Source organism: Cyprinus carpio, chromosome A11 (assembly GCF_018340385.1).
Source record: "Cyprinus carpio isolate SPL01 chromosome A11, ASM1834038v1, whole genome shotgun sequence".
Classification (NCBI taxonomy): Eukaryota; Metazoa; Chordata; class Actinopteri; order Cypriniformes; family Cyprinidae; genus Cyprinus; species Cyprinus carpio.
Genome location: NC_056582.1, coordinates 21,602,369 through 21,622,997, shown reverse-complemented (window position 1 = coordinate 21,622,997; position 20,629 = coordinate 21,602,369). Strand labels below are relative to the sequence as shown.

Below are 20,629 nucleotides of genomic sequence, written 5' to 3'. Positions count from 1 at the left end.
GGCCTCTCGCTCGTAGGGGCTCATCATTCCCCCTCACTGTGACTGTGGCATCCAGCTGTAAAGTGGAGATGAAGTGTAGGATTACACTGATGCCTTTCATCAGCACGTAACCTAACAGCAGTCGCATGAAAGGGAATACAAGGTAGAGTGCTGGCGTCTGGAGACACCGCCGGTTGGCTCCGAGTGCGTGGGACGGCTCTGTGATGTGTCCTTCCCAATAATCCTCAACGATAAACTTTGCTGAGGGCTCAGCCGACGGAGGTGGCAGCTCTGAACCTTCTCATTCCCCCCACCCCTCTTTTTTTAATTGCTTTTATTACAGAGCCATTGATCGAGGCTGCGTTGGCGTGGAAAAAGAAGAAGAGTGATCCTACGGCGGCGCTTTGTTTACTGTGAAGAGTGAGGTGTCGAGTCTTTGTAGGTGCTCTACCTGTCAACTAATTTCCTTTTCATCAGTGCCGTGATGGCTGTTCGGTTGCTGGTACGTAGCGCGAAAAGTCAGAGCGGATGAAGACCGAGTTCTCAAATTAGTCAGAGGACCGTGTGCCTTCAGCAATGGATCGTCTAACAAGAGTCAGCTGTAAACAGTCGTACTGTCACGGTGCAGTTGAAACAGGACTGTGTAGTGTGTGTGATCACTGGCTGAATCACAGTTTAATTAAATGGGGGTTAGGTGAAGGATGTCGACGCGCAGATGGTGTAGGTGTGGGAACTGGAAGTGTGTGCGGGCACCTTAATCGCTTCCTGTGGGAATCAAGTCGAAGTGATGGCCGCGGTCTCCGAATGACAGTTTTATTGCATTTATAATGCCTGTATACACAGCAGCACGAAGCGAGTCTGTGAAAGAGAGGGAGAGAGGGAGACAAAATCATTGGCTGTCACTCTCCGATCCCTCTTTTCCCCTCCCCGCGCCTCTGGCCCCTCACTTCTGTCAATCATATTTGTGAAAAGGGCACTGGCTCTTAATACGGTGAATGACAATGATTTTTTTAATAATGATAACCTGGATCCACCAGAGGAGCAGGCGAGGGCAATCCCTTTATATTCTGACATTTAAGATAAGCAAACTTTCTCATAACGTCAACACGGGTAACAAATACCCTAGAATAGAGCACAGTTGCCCTTTAGTGGGATTTGCACGACTAAGAGAGTTTGAAGCCATCTAATTATGGAAAGTATAAGCATCGCACTGGTCAAACTTCCTCTCAGACTTTGCTGTGAGTTTAACTAGCCAGTGAACCGGTGAATCATAGCTTTGCACTCACGTGAAAATGGTCTGTACTCTTACAAAAAGGACAAACATTATGGTAACCTGTAGTTTTAATTGCAAACCCGTTTAAGAAACTGCTGAGATTTCTTCTAAAATTCTAGAGGAAATGTCTTTTTTTTCTTGAAGTTTGACTGGTCTTACTGAAAGACAAACTGATTTATGCACCAGGGTAAATATGAAAAATATCCCAGAATTGCAATTCAGTAATTCCAATTTAACTTCTTGTGGATCGTGGGCAAATCAAATATGATGAAATATAACCAGTAGGGAACCACCTAGAAATCCTTTGAATATCCCAGCAACCAACTGAAACAACCATGTGGCAGTGAAAAAGTTAAAGATTTAGTTATTTAAATGCTTAATACTGTAATAATAATAATTGTACCTATGTTTGGTGAAAATTATAATCTACATAATAATGAAAACCTCTTAAACTGAGTTTATGAACTTAGAAAACCTGTTCAAGTACTACACAACTATGAATAAAGAAAACTATGATCACCAATTATAAAGTTTAATGAGGATAAAACCTCTAAAATGAAGTGTAGGAACTACAAAACAGACTGTAGTAAAAAACTGCCCAACTCACACTAGTAACTAGATTTACTATAGTAACATTTACTATACCTTAGTGTGGAAAAACTACACAAATGCTAAAGTTTTGCCTTTTTAAAATCGAGCTTAAGAACTACAAAACTTGTTGATGTAATACATATTGTCTTCCTATTCCAGAGCCGTTCACAAGGACCATATGACTCTGGCCTTGAGTGAAGTGTATCAAGGCCATTTGAGAGAGAGACTAACAGAATAAAGTGGAACGGCCTCTTGAAGGGCTCGGCTTCTTTTTACAGACAGATGGAGCAGAAAGTGAGAGAGAGGACACCTGCTGGTCCACAGTGCTGCCCCCCTTCTGCTTCTCCTTTTCTCTACCTCTTTTTCTCACTCCAGCATTAGAATTCAGCATCTCTTCTGCCTCGTCTGAGTGAGTGGGTTACTGAAGCGTGTCACAGTAAGAACTAGTGAATGATAATAAACCGAGCGTGTGTGAGAGGGAGGGGAAGAGGGAGGAGATCCGAGAGGATTCCTGTAAGCCGGCTCTCTTCTTGAATTGTAGATAGGGAAAGAAAGAAAGAAAGTAAGTGAGCGAGCGAGAGAGAGGAGGAACGAGGTTGTCGACTGAATCACCACCTCCTCCGCCACTTCACCACTCCTTTCTCTTGGCACGGGGGAGCGAGTGTGGGACTGGATGCCCCACACGGTTTCCTCTCCCCCTTTCCTGTCCTCCACCAGCAGACCCACTTCTCCAAATGAATTCATTCATCTTCTTCCCTCCTTTTGTCATTTTCATGTCAACCTCCCTCCGCTTTATTATTATTATTTTATTTTCTCTCCTTCTCTCCCCCCTTGTTCTCTTTTCCGAGCTCTCCCACACATTGCTATCCCACTCGTTTTGTCACAGCCAAGGAAAAGAAAATGATCGTCCGGCAAGCCGCAAAAGCAAAAGAGGAGCAACTGTACGAGGAGGGATCTGTCCGGGCGTGGAGCTCAAAGCCGTAAGAAGCCGGTCCCCTCCTGATGGATTATCCCGAGTGAAGAACTCGGAATGGCAGAGAGAAAAGAAAAGAGCCGTGCTGAAAACCTGAGGGGGGGACGATCGTTCTTTTTCTTTTCTAACATTCAGACAGTTCTCAACTCGTTCTCCGTTGTTTAATTCGATCTCTTGTTTCTCGCTCGTGTCTCTGAACCCCCTTCCAACTCTCTCTCGTCTCTGATTTGGGACGATTTGGCTGTTCATTGTGAAGAATTCTCAGGACTGTGCTCTGAAAAGCACTTTTCAATCTAATTAATTCCTTTCTGAGCTGAGACTCGAAAAGAAGCCTTTTTTCCCTCTTGGTCTCCCTCCTTTTGAGACCTAAATAATTGGAGCCGTGGACTCCACTGTAACTGTGCCACAGGAGCAAGTTGGACCAATCTGGACACAACACCTGGTGCAGTGTTTGCCAGTGGAGCCATTTTTCCCCCTTCTCCAAACCACTTTATTATCTCTGGGAGGGGGCACAACCACCCAAGCCTTGGGGCCTTATTGATCTGGATATGCTGAGGAAGAAATGGAGAAAGAGAGACCTCCAAGGAGATGAAAGCCAAAGCGAACTCAGTCTTCGAGCCCAAATCCGAGATCTTGATGAACCTGTCCTCAAAAGAAGACACAATGAGGGACCATTCTGATCTGGAGACACTTGACAACCTTGAGTATCCGTTCAAGACTTACAAAACCAGCTAGAATAGATGAACTATCATCTCCTCCCTCAGGTTTTGTCTTAACCTAAGGTATAGAGTCAAATTTGAAGGAAAAAAGCAGATGTGCCACAAATTGGCCTCAATTCCAAGGCTCTGAAGAATCTTGGATAAGACTGGGAACCCTTTTTCACACTGTTTTGTACTTTTTTCCCAGCCTTTTCTTTGCCTCCGCCCCCGTTTCTACGTTAAGTCATTCACTGGGGCACTTTTGGTCCCCCTCCTCCTTTTAGTAGCTGAAAGCCGTTGATCACTAATCCACGGCCGTTTCATCAGATTCTTGCGCTGATTTCTACATTGATTGGCCATCTACTTCAGAACCTCTCTGGCTCCCTCCTCTTGCTCTTTCACTCTCCTTCATCCACTTCTCACTCTCTCATCCCCCTCCCTTTCTCTCTCTCTCTCTCTCTCTTTCTCTCGCCCTGCCTCATTGTCTCTGTGTGCGGCAACAGTGCTGCTGGAAGCCAGTCCGTTTCACTGCTCGCCAGACAGAGGAAGGCAGAGGTGAGTCCCGTCAAATGCATCCCGAATGCCGTTGCCCACCCTGTCTCTGACATCGCTCTCTGAACGTGAACATCTACCATTGTATTTGTGTTTATTTGTTCTCAAAGTCTCTGTTGTCATTTAACACAAGTGGGATTTTTCTGTTTTTCCTGTTTGGTTTTGGAGGTGTGTGTGTGAGTAAGTGTGTGTGTGTGGTGGTTGGGTTCTGGCAGGTGTTTTTGGTGGTCGGATGCAGTTTTTTGGGCTGGTTACTAGAGCGGGTGTCTGATTGGGATGCGTTGTTGCTCTTGGAGCATTGCTGTGGTTGCCTTATCTCCAAGTTCAGTGTACAGAAAGCCTTAAGATCTGCAGAATGAGAGAATCGTTGACCAGCGCCTCAGCTTACGTATATGCTTTATGTTGTGCTGCTGTATGTTCATCCTTTGCTAGCCACAGGACTCACATTATTAAACGCATACATAATGTATGCATATATATTAATATGTACTTAAAAACTTTTAATTCTTATTCCCAAACACACTCTCACATTACATGTATTTCACTATGGCAAATTTAGGTGTATCCCCAGGGCTGGACAGAAATAGATCCCAAGCTAAATCAGGACAAGCACCAAGACTCCATGGAAAAAAGGTGTTACGCACAAACAGCCTTCTGCATAAAAACTGAATTAAAAGACAGCGTTTTAATGGCGACAAAGAAAAGAGACACTGAAAGCAAGCAAAGTTGGATTTAAATGGTGCAGGTTTTGTGTTTTTACTGCATTTTACTGCCATCTCTCCATTTGTCCCATAAAAAGCAGTTCCCTCAGTATCACCTCATCTCTAAATCGGATCACCCACATATTGCACCAAGATCCTTATCTCTTATTGGATGCTAATATGTGTTTTGTAACAAGATTATTGTATCTTGTTGGATGCTAATATGTGTTATTGTATATATATATATATATATATATATATATATATATATATATAATATATATTATATATATATATATATATATATATATATGTGTTATTGTACATTTATACATACACATATATATATATATATATATACTGCAACAGTTTTCTGTTTTTTACCATCACATTAAAATCTCTTTGTTCTACAGATTGCTATAGAGACCTTGGTCTAGCATTGTTGCTTTCAAGTTGTTTGGCTTGGGCACTGGGGTTTCTTGCAGCAGCTTAGACGATTTAAGTTTATCTTCATTTGCTGCATGGGCGCAGATACAAAAGAATGCCATGTTTCCTTATTACCTCTTATAAAATGTCAGCAAATGTAGCTTAAGCTCATATAAGACAACAAGTGGAACCATAGACGGTAGTGCAGAATCAAAAGACATCATAAAGTGGATTTTTCACAGCTAAACAGGATTCCCTCTACATTCAGGGTTTCCCTGCCGCTTCGAGATGGAGAGTATAATGTCTCTATGTGTGTGTTATTGATGTGTGTGTTTGAGAGGGGGGGGGGGTTGGGGAGTTGTGCTGACATGATGGACGATTGACAGTAGCTAAATTGGTTCAGACACATTACGGTTGGATTTATCCCTTCTATGCAAGCAGGGAAGGACACCTACAGAGGCTGCGATATATATTGTCGCCTCCAAAGCAGCAGGTCTTCTGAATCCTGTCCTCTCGTTTGAATACGTGTCTACATGAACAAAGGGGTCCAAAAGATTGAGGGATTGTTGTACGCACCCTACGTGGCACAAAATACAATCCAGCAGTAACGATAAACAAAGTGTAGTAAAAAAAAAAAAAGTTATTTCTGTGTTAAAAATACCAAGAGTGGCAGAGTGGAAGTGCGGAAGCGACATGGTCTGGCGGTCTCACTGAGATGCCGGTGTCCAGAGATGGCAATTCCTCCACACCTCCATGCTCAGATACTTAAGATGACACCTCTGACAGCCCCGCTGTCACTATCAGACTCTGCCGAGAGATTATCATCTGCCTCGAACAATGTCTCAGAGTCCCCTATTGTCCTTTCCACAACACCCCGGCTGCATTCATTTGGTTTCCTTCGGCGGTTTTCCAGGGAACTCAATGACCCTGAGGACAGGTTTCAAGATGCTGCCCAAGTCCTAGATGTGTAAACTTGAATTCAGAGTACATGTTGTTAAATTGGTATGGGTTGCAAGTAATCGCTTAATGTTTTTTTGCGGTTATTTCAATGATTTTGAAGTGCATTTATTTATTATTTAATGATACTAAAGTATAAATGATTACTAAAAATGGTTTTATAATACAATTTTGGTTCCAATAGGCAATCAACCATTACGTCATTCTGTAGACTGTTGCTGTGGGCGTCATCCCTTTGAGAAGGGTGGCGTGAATTTGCCGTCCCCCATCCAATCGCTGTTTACACTGGTTAAGGCTAGATGGCATACAGCAAAAACTACTGGGCATGTGCACATCAATATAGTGTAATTTTTCTCACACTGTACAACAATAATTACTATTTTTGCATTATTGTAAGGGGTAGGTTTAGAGGTTAATAAAACACAATCTAATAGGTAGAAAATTCAATTTATTGTTAGCTTCCGGTTTTTGCTGTATCCCTTCTAGCCACAACCGTTTATACCTCCTCTGCCCAGCTGCATGTTCAGGGCGTGGCACATTCTCTCTGACAGCCGTCATTCTGTCTGTTTTGTCATTTCGGCTTTCGAGGCAAAGAAGTTAAAGGTTCACCAAAAAATTTGTCATTTTGTCTTTCGGGGGTAATTATTTATGTTTTGTCATTTAAAAAGGAACCCCCTTGTTGTTGTTCCAATTCTCAGTATGACTAAAAGTGACAGTATATACCTTTATATATATATTATTATTATTATTATTAATAATATTTTTTTTTTCCAGTGTAATAAATGCAAAGCATTTTAGAGAATTAGACTTGTAATGCAAATCCTGATTTAAAATTTACAGTATAGTTGTGGCACCCGCCGGGCATGTCTTAAGCTCATTACTGTGTATTTTTATTTTTGTCAGGCGGGCATGACGTGATTGTGTTGTTGAGGGGGGAACCCTGCCTATTGCAGCTGCCACTCTCATATCGAAATAGAGGGGGAGAGTTGAGCATCCTACATTTGAATGATGAGAGCTCTCCAGCATACAGAAGTGTGGTCATACTGAGGCCCATTCACTCCCTAACATTCCCTGGCTCTTACTCATTTTCTAGGCAGAGGGGTGCATCGCCCACCAGCCTCCTTTCGATGCCACCCTCCTCCGTTTTTTATTTATCCATTCTCTCATTTTCCCGGGAATGACTCTCTCCCGTCAATTAGGCTAACCCGTCGCCAGTGTTCCTGGGGTGAATGAATACATGATGATGCCTCCCCTGCTGGCCCCCTACTCCTGGGAGGTGTGAAGAAAAAATCAGTGCGATCTTGCAGGGGAAGGCATTTGCCAGAGATAAAGCTAATTTAATCCGATGAAATGTGACATTTGGCGGCAGACGCTCCCACTCGGCCAGAGTGCAGGTGCTGCATCAAGATTAATGAATCGCCAACAGCCCATCCATTCGCATAGAGAGAAAGAGAGAGAGCCGAGAAACAGAGGGTGCAGGGGGAGGGCAGGCGAGAAAGACTGAGATGGAGTGAAAGAGAAAGGGAAAAAAGAAAGAAACAGAGAAAGAATCGTTGAATGCAATAGAGGACAGTGGTTGGTGGGAAGTCAGGTACTCTGTGAAAGGAGGGCGTTGAGCTGCATGCTGTGTTTTGTCACTGGGGACCTGCTGTGAGAGATTGAGAAGGCGGCTACCTTGATTAGAAGTGAGAGTTCTTGCTCCCCATCTATCTTTTTTTGTCTTTCCGTTCCTCCTCTTCATTCCGCGATCCCACTGCTGTTTCGAACCGGCTTGTATGAGAGGCTGCGGCTTGTTTTCGTGTCTGTGTGCACATATGCGCTAGTATGTTTACTTGCGTAGTTAACAGCGCCCACGGTTGGTGGGGAATTTCCTCGCGTCAAGTGCGCAGCGCTGCCAAAAGAAGCAGATTGGCACTTTTGACACATGCCAGAGCGTAATAAATACTTACTGCCACTCACGATTACTTATACTCTGAATTTCATTAGGAAATCAGGCCTATTAGCTCTAAACTATTAGCTTTTCAAGTCAACATTGCAATTGTGAAGTGTTTGCAAAAAAGATATATACAGTATATGATTAGATGGACTGTACAATATGCAGTCACAACAAGTGTGCACTTCTGATTTTTAAGGGCACTGAACAGCTGATCCAATCATAATATCCTAAACTATCCACTATCTTTTTATAATTGAAACCTCTAAAGACTTTGGTCCGATTACGGACAGGTAGCAGGTGAGAGGGCTTTCAGATTCCCCTTCCGTTGCTTTCCGACATCACCTTGACCTTCCTGTCTCCTAACTGGGAGGGTGACAGGATGTCCTCATTAGAAGAGGAAAAGAGGGCATTCTGCATTCACCAGGGAACTTGATTACCATATAAAGTGACAGTGTACAAAAACAAAACGTTAATATGCGGTAGGAATTTCAACTTTTGACCTTGATGAGAGATACTTTGCTGCAAACTGGCTACATATTAGCTTGATGCTGAATTATCTTTCCCAAGAGCCATCTGTATCCAGTGAACCGGTAACAGTATCTTTTTCCTATGCAAATAGAGCATTTGTGCGGAAATGATAACCAGAGCAGCTACAAAACCTGCTGTTTGCAGGAAACTGCACCTCCTCTGCAATCACCAGAGGATGATGTTTTTTCTTAGTATTCCTGTGAGTTTCTTGCAAATTTACATGTACAGTCCTAAGATACTGCATTGCGTTGCATCATAGCAAGCATTAAATCCATGCTGACACTAGATCAACATCATAAATAAGGAATAATATACAGTCAACCATCTTAATCGCAAAATAAACACACAAAAAATGTACATGAAATACTGATTTTGTGTTTTAAGAGCGACTACAGGAGACAGCACAACTTTTAAAGGACTCGGCTGCCTGGAACAACGCTTCATTATGCAAATAATATCTGACTGGAGCATTCTATGACTGGCCAATCAGAATCAAGAATTCCCTAGAGCCCTGTAGTGATCAGAAATCTCTCAGAATCAGATTCACTTACGAATACAGACCTTCTTTTATACTTACTCCCCCCCCCCCCCCCCCCCCCCCCTTGACATCCGGCTCGGCTTCACCAGTCATGTGTTGAAACTCTGAATCTGTGGCATCTCTGTAAAAGCGTTGTGACCTTTTCTTACCTGGTTACGCTGCTTGCTTTTGTACCTGGTTACTTGAAGATAATCCTCCGGGGAGCAAAGCACAACACCACTTACCCGCACAGCACTGTTTTTATTTAAGACCGATCAGATCCAGCATTTCAGACGGTCTCCACAGGAGGCAGAAATAGGCTTACGTCCACATTTTGCTCCTTTTGAGTTCCTCATTCCAAGCGGCCACTTGGATTTCTCTCTTTGAATGTGCTCTCTGTGGTGAGCTTTACTATGTGAGCCAGGATCTTTCCATATGATTAGTGAGTCTGATAAATGGGACTGTATAATTATGTTGTGACTATTAAGAAGTAGCGGTTAAGCCTTTCTATAAGAAGTGTGTATATAATTACATGCCATTTTATCAATAGGGTTGTGCACATCTCAAAAGAGCTCATGCTGAAGGCAGCTGCTCTGTAGTGCTGGGCAACACAAAGACCAAATAGAGTGTCCTCTCTCGTTCTCTCTCTCTCTCTCTCTCTAGTTCTCTCTCTCTCTCTCTTTCCCCCTCTCTCTCTCTTGCAGTCTATCTCTCTCTCATATCCCCACTCTGCTTAATCCTGTGAAAGATCAATTTGCCATATCCTAGTGCTGCTCAGCAAGGTTATGGAGGCCTAGCGGTTTTGTGATTTAGCTGGTAACACAACAGTTGGGGGATCTGAAAATGAACACAGTCAACAGTAATACTTATTTATGATATATTCAATGTTAATATGTTGGTAATACCAAATTAAGACAACATGAACAACATCAAGAAACTTGAATATTGAAATAATTTTACTTTTAGTGAAATTCCTTGATAAAAAATTTCTGATTCAAACATCAGTGACAAAAATATTTATAAAGTTATATAACTCTTAATAAATTAAAAATATATAGTTACTGTATATAATATAATTAATTTAATATACTAATTTAATAATTTAATAATAATTAAATATTTAAAGTATTATAAAATATAAATATAATTAAACATTATAAAATTATTAAAAGTAGTATTAAACATAATATTGTATATTATATATTAAGTATATATGTATATTATCATCAGTCTCTTTATTTAATTATTATTATTATTTAATATATTATTTTAATATATCTAACATTTCTGACTCTGGTAAAGGAACCGAGAAATCTAAGGGTATAAAGGAATCAAGTGTGTAAGAGATTCTCTATTGCTTCTTTCGAGGTAGACATTGAACTGCAGCTTGCCACAGCAGAATTATAGTGCATAGTGCTAGTATAAATAACCTGCTTCAGTAAAATGTGTATGTGTGCTAAAAAAAAACCCTAAACATTCACTCTAGAGAGGATATGAATTTCTGTTGTCTGCCTCTAGAGGGAGTTGTTGTGTCCAGTCATGCCGTAGCAGCTTAAAATACAGTTTTGTGTTTTTAAGGTCATATCTGAAAGAGGACATTGCACACCCCGTGGCTTCTTATTTGCTGCCACTTCATCGACTTAACCTAGATGGACAGGTAGCGCTCGTTTACAATGCTAGTTTTGACCACTGGCGGTCTTCACAAAGAACTGTTTTTGTGCTCTCCCCCTTTGGAAAAGAAAGGAAAGGGTAAAAAACAGCACTGTAAGTGTCCTGAATGGAGGCTTTGTTACAGGGGCCAGGACCCAGCGTGAGAGGGCTGAGGGCAGTGATGGATAGTAATACCTGGCCCCCCTGGTGCCTCAAATGCCTCGGTGAGATACCACCTTCACAAACACGGCCTCTGTCCGGCTTTCGTCCCTCTTTCCCTTTTTTGTGTTTGAACAACCAAAGCTTTTTTCATTCCTACCCCCCCCCCCCCCCCCCCATCCGGGTCTTCCATTCTTCACACAAGTCGAGAGGGAGGGGTTGGCCAGCTGTCCGTACTCACCTGTGGACGATGAGCTGCACATTTGGGAGGAAACAGGAGAGCAAAGTGTTGCGTTTTCTTAGAAAACCCTGTATTTAGAGAGGTTTTGGTGTAGTTTGTTGGAGGCTAGTGGAAGAGGGGATGTGTGGCCTACCGAATCGACCAAGAACACTCATCACAGCTAGAGGAAAGGTCTGTTTTTAACCCTTCAATGCATTTAGAGATTGTTTTCGTAGCATACCATACAAATTAGTGTCTGGGTTTTTTTTTTTTCTTCTTCTTTTTTTTTCACTTGATCAAAATGTTTAGAATGATCATAAATGACACTGAAAAAATGGAAAATGTGCTGTAAAACAATTTCTACATGATCTGACCTTTAAAAATGACTTTGACTGGTCTAACCTAGTGTATTCTGATTAATTCTGTCAGAGTAAGTATTTTTGGACTTTTTATTTAGCTAATTTAATTTAATTTAGTGCTTTTAAATGACCTGACAACACAATGTATGAATGATTTTTAGAATTTTACCATGTAAAAAAAAAAAACATATATATTCTAGAAGCAATAAAGAAAAAAATTGTATATTTTTGTCAACAAATTATGAATGTTTAAAAATGGTTAAAATGACTGTAAAAATGGAAATGTAGCATAAATTTCAATCTGATTTGACCTGCATCAATGACTTTCATTGGTCTAAACTTGTGTATTCTGATTGATTTGGTCATAGAAAACAATATTTGAATTTTTGGCAGTTAATTTAGCTAATTTCTTTGACCATTTTAGATTATCTGACAAAACAACATTAATTATTTTTACAGTGTTACAGATTGTTTAAAAAAAATTACTGTAAATAATAATTTATTCTGGAGGCAGCTAAATTGTATTTTCATCATATAATATACAACTTTTTGAAAATGGTTAAAATAACTGTGAAAATGTGGCAAAAATGTCTGCCTGGTCCATCAGAAATGACTTTTGGTCTAACCTAGTGTATTTTGGTTGATTTAGTCATAACCAATATTTTTAGTTTCGCTGATTTTATTTAATTTAGTGTGTTTAGATTATATGTGAAGGATTTTTACAATGTTACTTTATTCATGTTTGAATAATTTATTCTAGAAGCAACTAAAGTGTATATTTTCGTCAATAATATACTCTAATTTTGTTCTAGAGTCAAGGTGTAAGTCGTGGCTGTTGATGGTGAGATGTTAGTGCTATTCCAGGAGACAAGATCGCTGTGCTGCAAACATAAGCAGCGTGTGGATTCCCAAATACTTTTATCCGTGCCTATTTTGTACAAAAGTGAATTCAAAAGCTTGTCGACTGAATTTCCAGAGTTGTCTTAACCTTAATACACACTCAGAGGAAGGGAACTTACCGCCCCAGAGCTTTTGCAAACAGTGTGTCTTTTCATTATGACTTTTCTTTGTTTTTGTGTTGTTTTTTGGGGGGGGTGGGGGGAATGAGTATGACTCATTTCTCCTCTCCCCTTTCCCTTGTCTTCCTTTCCATCACTCTTTCTTTTTTTCAGACAGGTTTGAGACAGATCTGCACCACTGATCAATGGCGCTCTGCCTCACTTTTTACCAGACACTTTCTCCTTTCTCAGGGTGCTTTTCTGGCCGCCGTCCATTTCATTCTTCACCGGCCAAATAGATCTGCTGAAGGAGAGAGATTGACTTCTTTTTGTTTGCTCGTTCGTTCCCCCTCATTGCGTTTTGAAAGGACTGACGCACACAAGACAAAACCAATCAATTGCCCTCTCTGTGGATCTTTTCAAAACAACCGATAACCTGATCAAAACATGATGTTGTTCTCGAAGGAATTTGATCAGTGGCTGGAAAGAAAGTAATAAAATTTGTCATGGCCGACCCATAACTGTATATCACATCGTTCCCGCGTGCCCTTTATCCCACGTTCCCGGCGAGACAGAGAGCTCCGAGATCAGACGGATGGCTTTAAATTATAGAGAAAGACAACGGTAATAGGCTTGTGGTCAAACTTTGTTTCTCTGTTGACCATTAGGATTAGCTGTCGGATTTGGTCCCTCACATCCACAGCTGGAAAACCCTAGCTTATCGTTCTGTCTTCCCGGGAAATAAATAAATAAGACTACTGTCTGTTGCCACAGAGATCTTGATAATGCCACAAATCAGCTTAGAATCCCCTTCTGCACAAACCTATCTCCCCAAGGATGTTGAAGGCAGGGAAGGACTTAAATCTGCCGCCCCCCTTTTCATTCTGTCTTTCTGTGGAGCTCACAAAGTCATAAGGAACTCCTGTGCTGAATAGGAAGTGAGGATTAAGCTGTTCCTCCAACAAATAACCAATCTATTCTATTCACTATTCTACCTATGTGTCTATCTATATCTATCTATACTGCCATTCAAAAGTTAGGGGTCAGTAAGTATCTAAAATCTCATGCTCAACAAGGCTGAATTTATTTGATCAAAAATAAGGTAAAGGTAAAAAGCTTTTTTGTTCGTCATAATGTATTAACTTGCTCCACATCACTAAATTCCTATTTTGTTTTAACCCCTCCAATCATCTGATTCCAATTTTCAACATCCACTTTTCATGAACCAATCAGTTCCTCATAAATAAGATCAAGTCCCGCCCCCCTATTCTTTCTCTATTAAATGTTATAATTAATGTTCTAAGTCACATTCCCTTAACAAGAAACTAGGTCTAATTTAACGGTACTTAAGTCTTCTGAAAAGCTAAAACAAGGTCATTGTGCTTTAGAAGCAAACAACAAGGCAGTAATGAAATGCTGACGCTTGTTGCTAGCGGTGCGCTAAGTTGAGTCATCCCAGTTTGGATGGTGAATAATTTATTATAGGATTTATGTTTTTGCCTCATAAGTAGTGTTTTCAACTTCCCTTTAAAAAAGGAGGCAAAAACAAAGCCAAGTTGAGCAGAATATTCACATTTTGCAAAGGCTAGCGAAGCAGTGTTAGCTTAGCTCATCCGCTTGTCTGTCAAAAAACTCCCCCTGGGGAATTGACATTCAGGGAGTCACTTACTCCAAGGTGCAGATATCAGCTTCACTCTTCAAGTTTTGCAGATGGTGCTTGTGGTCTTCCTGTCAGCACTTCGGCCCATGGTCTTATCTGACGCCACCACATCAAGCTAAACCCACATTGGAGTTCCTCTCCACGGTAGACAGACTGATGCTGTGGGATCATGGGACCACTGGTCCGTTCAGCCGGCTTGTCAGTGCCACACAGAGAGTGATTGAGAGTCTCTCCGGAGGGCTTCTAAGGCGGGGAGAGTGTAGGTCGGGATGGAAGGAAGGAAGGATGATGGGATGGCTGGAGTGTCTTGGCGGTCTGACTTGGTCACTGCTGTGTTTTATGGCTTTCTATTCCTATGTGATTTTCTTCTGCCATGTCACATAGGGTGCAAAGCCATTGGGTACAGAGTGGAAGCTCAACTGAAGGTCATGGACTGAGGACCACCTGAGAAGGTTTTGGACCATTCTACAAAACAGTCTTAATTGAAAGACTTTGTGAATTGTTTCCGTTCAACACCATGACCTAACCAAGCAACTTAATGGCTTTAAGTAATTGAAATTTAAATTCAAAGCTAATTTGGCTTTTCAACCACTCCCCACCAACCACCTCTATTTTTCATGATCCATTCAGTTCCCAGTAGATAAAATAAAGTCCCGCACAGCACTTTTTTCATCTTCTCATTGAATATCCTATTTCATTCATCAAATTACAGAAATCCATCAAACTGCAAATGCCATTTCATGTAGATGTTTCAGAAAAATGGCATTTTAAAGCTGAAATTGCTGCATGAAGCAACAAAATTGCAGTCAGTCAGGATTGTTGTTGGTTTTTAAATACCATTTAGTTCCTAAAGTTGAATGGAGGTAGCAACAGGATCTACAACTGAAATTGAAAGTATAACAAAAAAAAAGAAAAAGTGTTATTTTTAACAAAAAAAAAAAAAAAAAACCTTTCAGTATTGGCTTGTTTAAGTTTTAAAAGTTTCATTGGCCTTATAAAGAGATGAAAGAACATTCGGAAACTTCATTTCCCAGAATTTCCTTTTAAATTTCTTTGAACTGCAGTTCAATAAATTACTCTTCCTGTCATTCAAAATTCCAATTTAACAATCTGTGGTGTGTGGAAAATTTAATTAAATTCTAATTCAAACTCATGAATTGAAAATGAATTTGTTCTAATCAGGGTTGGGCAAATTTCGTAATCTTAAAATTGTGCCCTTTATTAGATTCTAAGTGGATATATTTTTAACACTGTCATTTTCTAAATATTATTTCAGAAGGAAATCGTGCATGACGTCATCAGCTGGTTAGAGTAAATGCCTCAATCTCTTATGATATACAAGAAACAATTCTGTTAATAATCAGAACATATGTGTGAGTTAATGTACGCTGGCAGTTTGACTGCGGCCATTAAAATGTCTTGCTTCGTAGCACCATCACAGCGCGTTTCCGTGTTCCACAGTGTTTTTTGTGGATCATTGTTCGTTATGTTTCACTTCTCTGCCAGCACAAACCAGCACCTCAACTATCGTGAATCCATTTTCAGAATGAACTTAGCATTGAGTCCCGAAGTGCAGTCATGCTTGTGATGGGATAATTAGATATGTAGCTGGCGATGAATAGAAACATTTTTTCTTCTCGTTGACAACTATGACATTACAGCATTCAGGATGTGGCAAGCCTGCACAATACTGACAATAATCCATGATTCTTTTCCTTTCTCTCTCGTTCTCACTGTCACACACAAACACACACACACACGTTGTGCCTTTGGGCACTGTGTCTGTAGGCCTCCAAGCCCCCCGTTGCACTGTGGCTGGGTTTTGTTCCTGTGGCTGGCAGTTTTACCCAAGCATCAAAAGCACAGCGCCAAACTGCCATGACCGTCTGCTGAGTCAGGCTGTTTTTAACGAAGCCTGCAGTATTTATCACCAGCTTCCCTCCCTTAATTAGACTCATTGGGAGCAGTGCGGGGAGAATGAAATGTTAATGTTTTATTTCCTCCCAGGCGCGATATCACCTCTGCTTGTTATTGTGATCAGGGCTGGGGTGGCGGTGCTACCTGGGGGAATAACTGAAAGAAGAACTGATTTGGACAAATAAAAATCCGGCAGTGTCGAAGCTGGGAGGTTTTCTTGTGTGTGTGTGCAGCCAGACCGACCACCACTGGTTCGCCGTACCACGAAGACTTGCCGAATTTGTCAATGCATGAGTCCTCATCTGTCAGATAAAAGCACGCCACCAGGTTTTAACGTGCTAAATTCGTCCATTCTTGCATCTTTGTCCAGCTTTGTTGTAGCTACAAAATTTCACTTGACACAAAATAATGACAATAATAACACTCATCGACTGCAAACTCAGCACCCGCCGCTTTTCCACTCAATTCTCAAACGGCTAAGAGTGCCACTCAAGTGCTGTGCGCATATAGACTCTCCCAGAAGCCCTGCCGAACTGTCCTCGATTTGAAAATAATCACAGACATGTCACATTTACTTGGACTTTAGCCTTGACCTGAACTCCATGAGGAACGCTCAGTCTTAGTTCCTAAATATCTGTGAGCTTCTCAAATCAGTTTTTCTTCTTTTTGGATAAAAAAATGTGATCGCTATCTAGAATATGAAGTCATAATGGATACAAAAATATAGTCTTTAACTCGTTTATAAATCCATTCTTATGTAAATTGAGTAATAATGCACAATAATATGACAAAAACAATACATAAAAAGATATGAGGTTTCATTCAAGGAATTGTTCTCTCATGTAAATAAAGCTGTCATGCACAATTTTGCAGCAAACAAAAGGTTGGTTTTAAGAATATTTTGCACAAAATTTCATCAGGCCCTATTCATGAATGAAGCCCCAACTTTTTTGCTTTGCTTTTCCCCCCACGTTTTTTCAAACATGAAAAATATTGTATATGTACAGTAATAATATATATACGGTACAAAACATCATTACATACAGTACACACACAGAATTACAAATATAGTCATAATGCACAATTATGTGACAAACTGAAACTGACAGCAGAATTTTTTTACATTTTGAAACTGAAGCAGATTTTTTTTTATATTGCATTACCCTGGCCTTTTTCCAATTTTTTATTTTTTTTTAATGATCAAATTTTGGTTTTGTGACCGTGTGACAAATTACATAATAATGGATTCATGATCAATTTTATCATTTCCACTTACTTTTAAGAATAATTCAAAGAGAAATTCATTCTGTTTGTGTTTGATAAATGAAGTCCCATATAGTTTTCTGTGTTCAAAATAGTTTACTCACCAGCACGTTTGACTTGGCATCATTGCAGAGTTTCTGACTAATTCATGAGTTGTTTGACTAAACCAGGGACTCTAAGCAGTGCAAATGGAGGCCTGTGCTTGTCTAGGACGCGGGTGCTTGTGGTTTAGTGGCTTTAAGGTGCTTACACGTGTAGTTCTCATCACTGGAGTGCCCTCAACCATTAGTGGCAAGTACCCTAATGGGACCGTGGGGACTATCCATGGTTCTGCAAAGTCAAATCCATTCAGCGCAGTCTAACCCAGCCGTATTGCTTTTCTGTCCATGTCCCATTGCACATCTTGACACACACGGTCTAATTTCCCAGCACCATTCCAAATGCATACGCACGAGTCTGTTTACCATACGTGACGGGATACAGACTCTTATTGAGAGGGTCTATAAATGAACACACCGCTGTCCACGTATTCATGTGCACGTGTGCGGTGCTTGACCTTCCTGCTTCCGTAAGGCTTAAGACTCGAGATTTCAGATGTCTCAATTCCCAGAGCGAAAGCCGCACTTGAGTTAATTGCAGTCTGCGCAGGATATGATAGCTGCGATTTCGTCCTGTCCTCTCATAGGAAGCTCATCATCGCGTGAGCTGCTCGGCTCAGCCAGCTGAGTCCAAAATGCATTCAGCATGTAATCTCCTCTCTGCAGAACACAAGCAAACCTACAGCCTGAAACAATGCAGTACAGATAACGCGCCAGTCACGCTGAGATGCTGCTTTAGCGCATTTTGCCTGCATTATGGCCCTTCAGAATTACATTATTGAACTTCATAATTGAGAGACTTTTGCATTTTCAGTTCTTGACGTCCAGTGTTTAACAAGCTTTGTTGTGAGAGAATAAAGTGGCAAATTCTCTTAACTCTTTTGCTCATGGTATTATTCACCAACCATTTGCAATCCAGTTATACAGGGCGCTATCTGTGCTAGTACAGCACTGTGCCATGCATACAGTATTTAAATGAAATGACTGTTGTTAATTTAGTGTAATTTAACACAACTTCCTTCATAAATTAGATCATGCTTTTTTTCACAGATAAATTTGCCTGCCACAAATAGCACCTATTTTTTGTTGCAATTTTTTTTTCTTTCATTTTGCAGATGCCTTTATCCAAAGAGACTTAAATTTAATTTTTTTTTCTTTCATTTTGCAGATGCCTTTATCCAAAGAGGGTATCGAAACCCATGTCCACATTGCTTGTCATGCTCTTGCTCTATTTGTTACATATTTTAGAAAACACTTTGCAAATGTAAAAACAAACTTCTCTTTTAATCTAAATTTTGTTTTGTTTGATCTTCTCTTTTACAAACGGTTTTGTTTCAATGTCTTTTTTCAATAAAGGTTTGTTTTACATTGTTGTTTTTAAACAAAATTTTGTTTAAAGATCTCTTTCTCTCTTTCCATCTCTGCAGGTTTGCAATTTGTGGAAATCCAGAGATAGGTAGACTATGCCTCAGTTCACCTTTGCCTGCTTCTGCGGCCTTCATGGCTTCTGTGGAAGGAAAAAGAAGAAAAAGGAGCAAGAGGAACAACCACGGCAGGACTATGAGACTGAGGTTTGACATGATGTCTGGACTGGGAAGATTCTCAAGGTTTTAGTAGCTTACAAAGGGAAACAGATGCAGGATGTGACCTAGGTGTCAGCCAAGATGTCAGGGCTATGAAACAGGTGATATCAGGACCCTGTTCATGATTTTAATGTACTTACCTTTAAGACGATCTGTTTAGTTTCACAGTTTAAACACGGAAAGAACAGTCCAAAGTACAAAGGTGCAGGGAAGTACTGTTGCACTTTAAAAATCTATATTATTCACATTTAGAGGTCCCAAAAAGTATTTGTTCACTTTTAAAGTCATTAAATTAGATTGCAAAATATATATTTTAAAATAAAAATCATAAAATAGTTTGTAAATTTAAGAATTGAGAGATTTTTTTTTTTTTTTTTTTTTTTTTTTGCTTCATTCAACTTGTTTTAATAATTTTTATTGAATATAATAATATCAGATGTTGTTATCTAATGCATTAAAAGTGTCTACAGATGTGCAATTAAGTGGTTTTGGGGCCGCTAAATGAATGTATATTCTATATTCTAGAGTATAGAATAGAATGTATATTCTATTTTCAGTTCTATGTATATTCTATAGGATATTTTTTGCAAGCATACTCCCCAACAGATGCTGCATGTTGAATCTTGATTATAATTTAACATGTTTAAATATTTAGTTATTCAATGCAAATACGTCTAGAGGCAATGAAACACTTTCAATGCAAATACGTCTAGAGGCAATGAAACACTTGTGGAACACATTTTTTTCCCCAAAAAAAATCTTTAGACATATTATTATATATTTTGGTGAATGTAAATTTTTGTGTTTATTATAGTGGGTTTAGAAGCAATGATTGACTATAATTAGAGTTTAAGGTGGGAAATTAATTCTTTTAACAAATAGCATTAACAGGGGTCTATAGCACCTATGTGGTGCCTTTATCTTTACCAGTTTGCCTATTAAATGCCTTCAAGGTAATTAAGGACCCCTGGAGAGATCCAAGCGGTCCATTCGCAAATGCCGCCACGGTAAAGGATGGCTACCATCTGTCATTTCTCAATAACATTTCAAATCTGGCCCCGGGCAAGTTTCACCTGACTTCCCCTCAATTATTGTTCGGAACTTGGAGGAGACGCACCATGAATGTGAATGAAACGTCTGGGTGTCGTTTGTGTGTCCTAGGGAGAAGTGAGCCTGGAAAGTGTTCACAACACTACATCAAAGCATGTAATCAGCCAGAGAGAGGCTTATTCACACTGTGAATTGGACCTTACCAATCATACCGCACCAGAACCGGCTGGCACAGCCGCGATAGTTGTGGCCGTAAAACGTTTTCCAATAAGAAGAAGAAAAAAAAAGATTTGGCTCTCTCAGGTTGTTCACATGGACCGTCCCCTCCTGAAGGCACAGGCTTCACTGTATGTGATAAATAGGAAATTTATTTCCAGATACATTTCCGTCTCTCTTTTTCCTCTCAAAGATTAATGTGGCTGAATCTAAATGCACAGGAGTAATTTACCATGATTTACTGTACCGTGCAACACAAAAGTCGGCGCATAACCTCGACAGGAGCCATTTTCTCTGGCCATCCTCTGCTCAGCACAGATCCATA

General features: G+C 40.2%; 1 long non-coding RNA gene across 1 annotated transcript; it reads left to right on the top strand.

Moving 5' to 3' along the window:
* The first annotated feature begins 1,686 nt into the window (after nucleotides 1-1,686).
* On the top strand, nucleotides 1,687-18,977 carry LOC122146631. The gene is made up of 2 exons (XR_006161172.1): nucleotides 1,687-4,069; nucleotides 18,883-18,977. It is a non-coding gene; the product is annotated as an uncharacterized LOC122146631 (long non-coding RNA).
* Nucleotides 18,978-20,629: the final 1,652 nt, after the last annotated feature.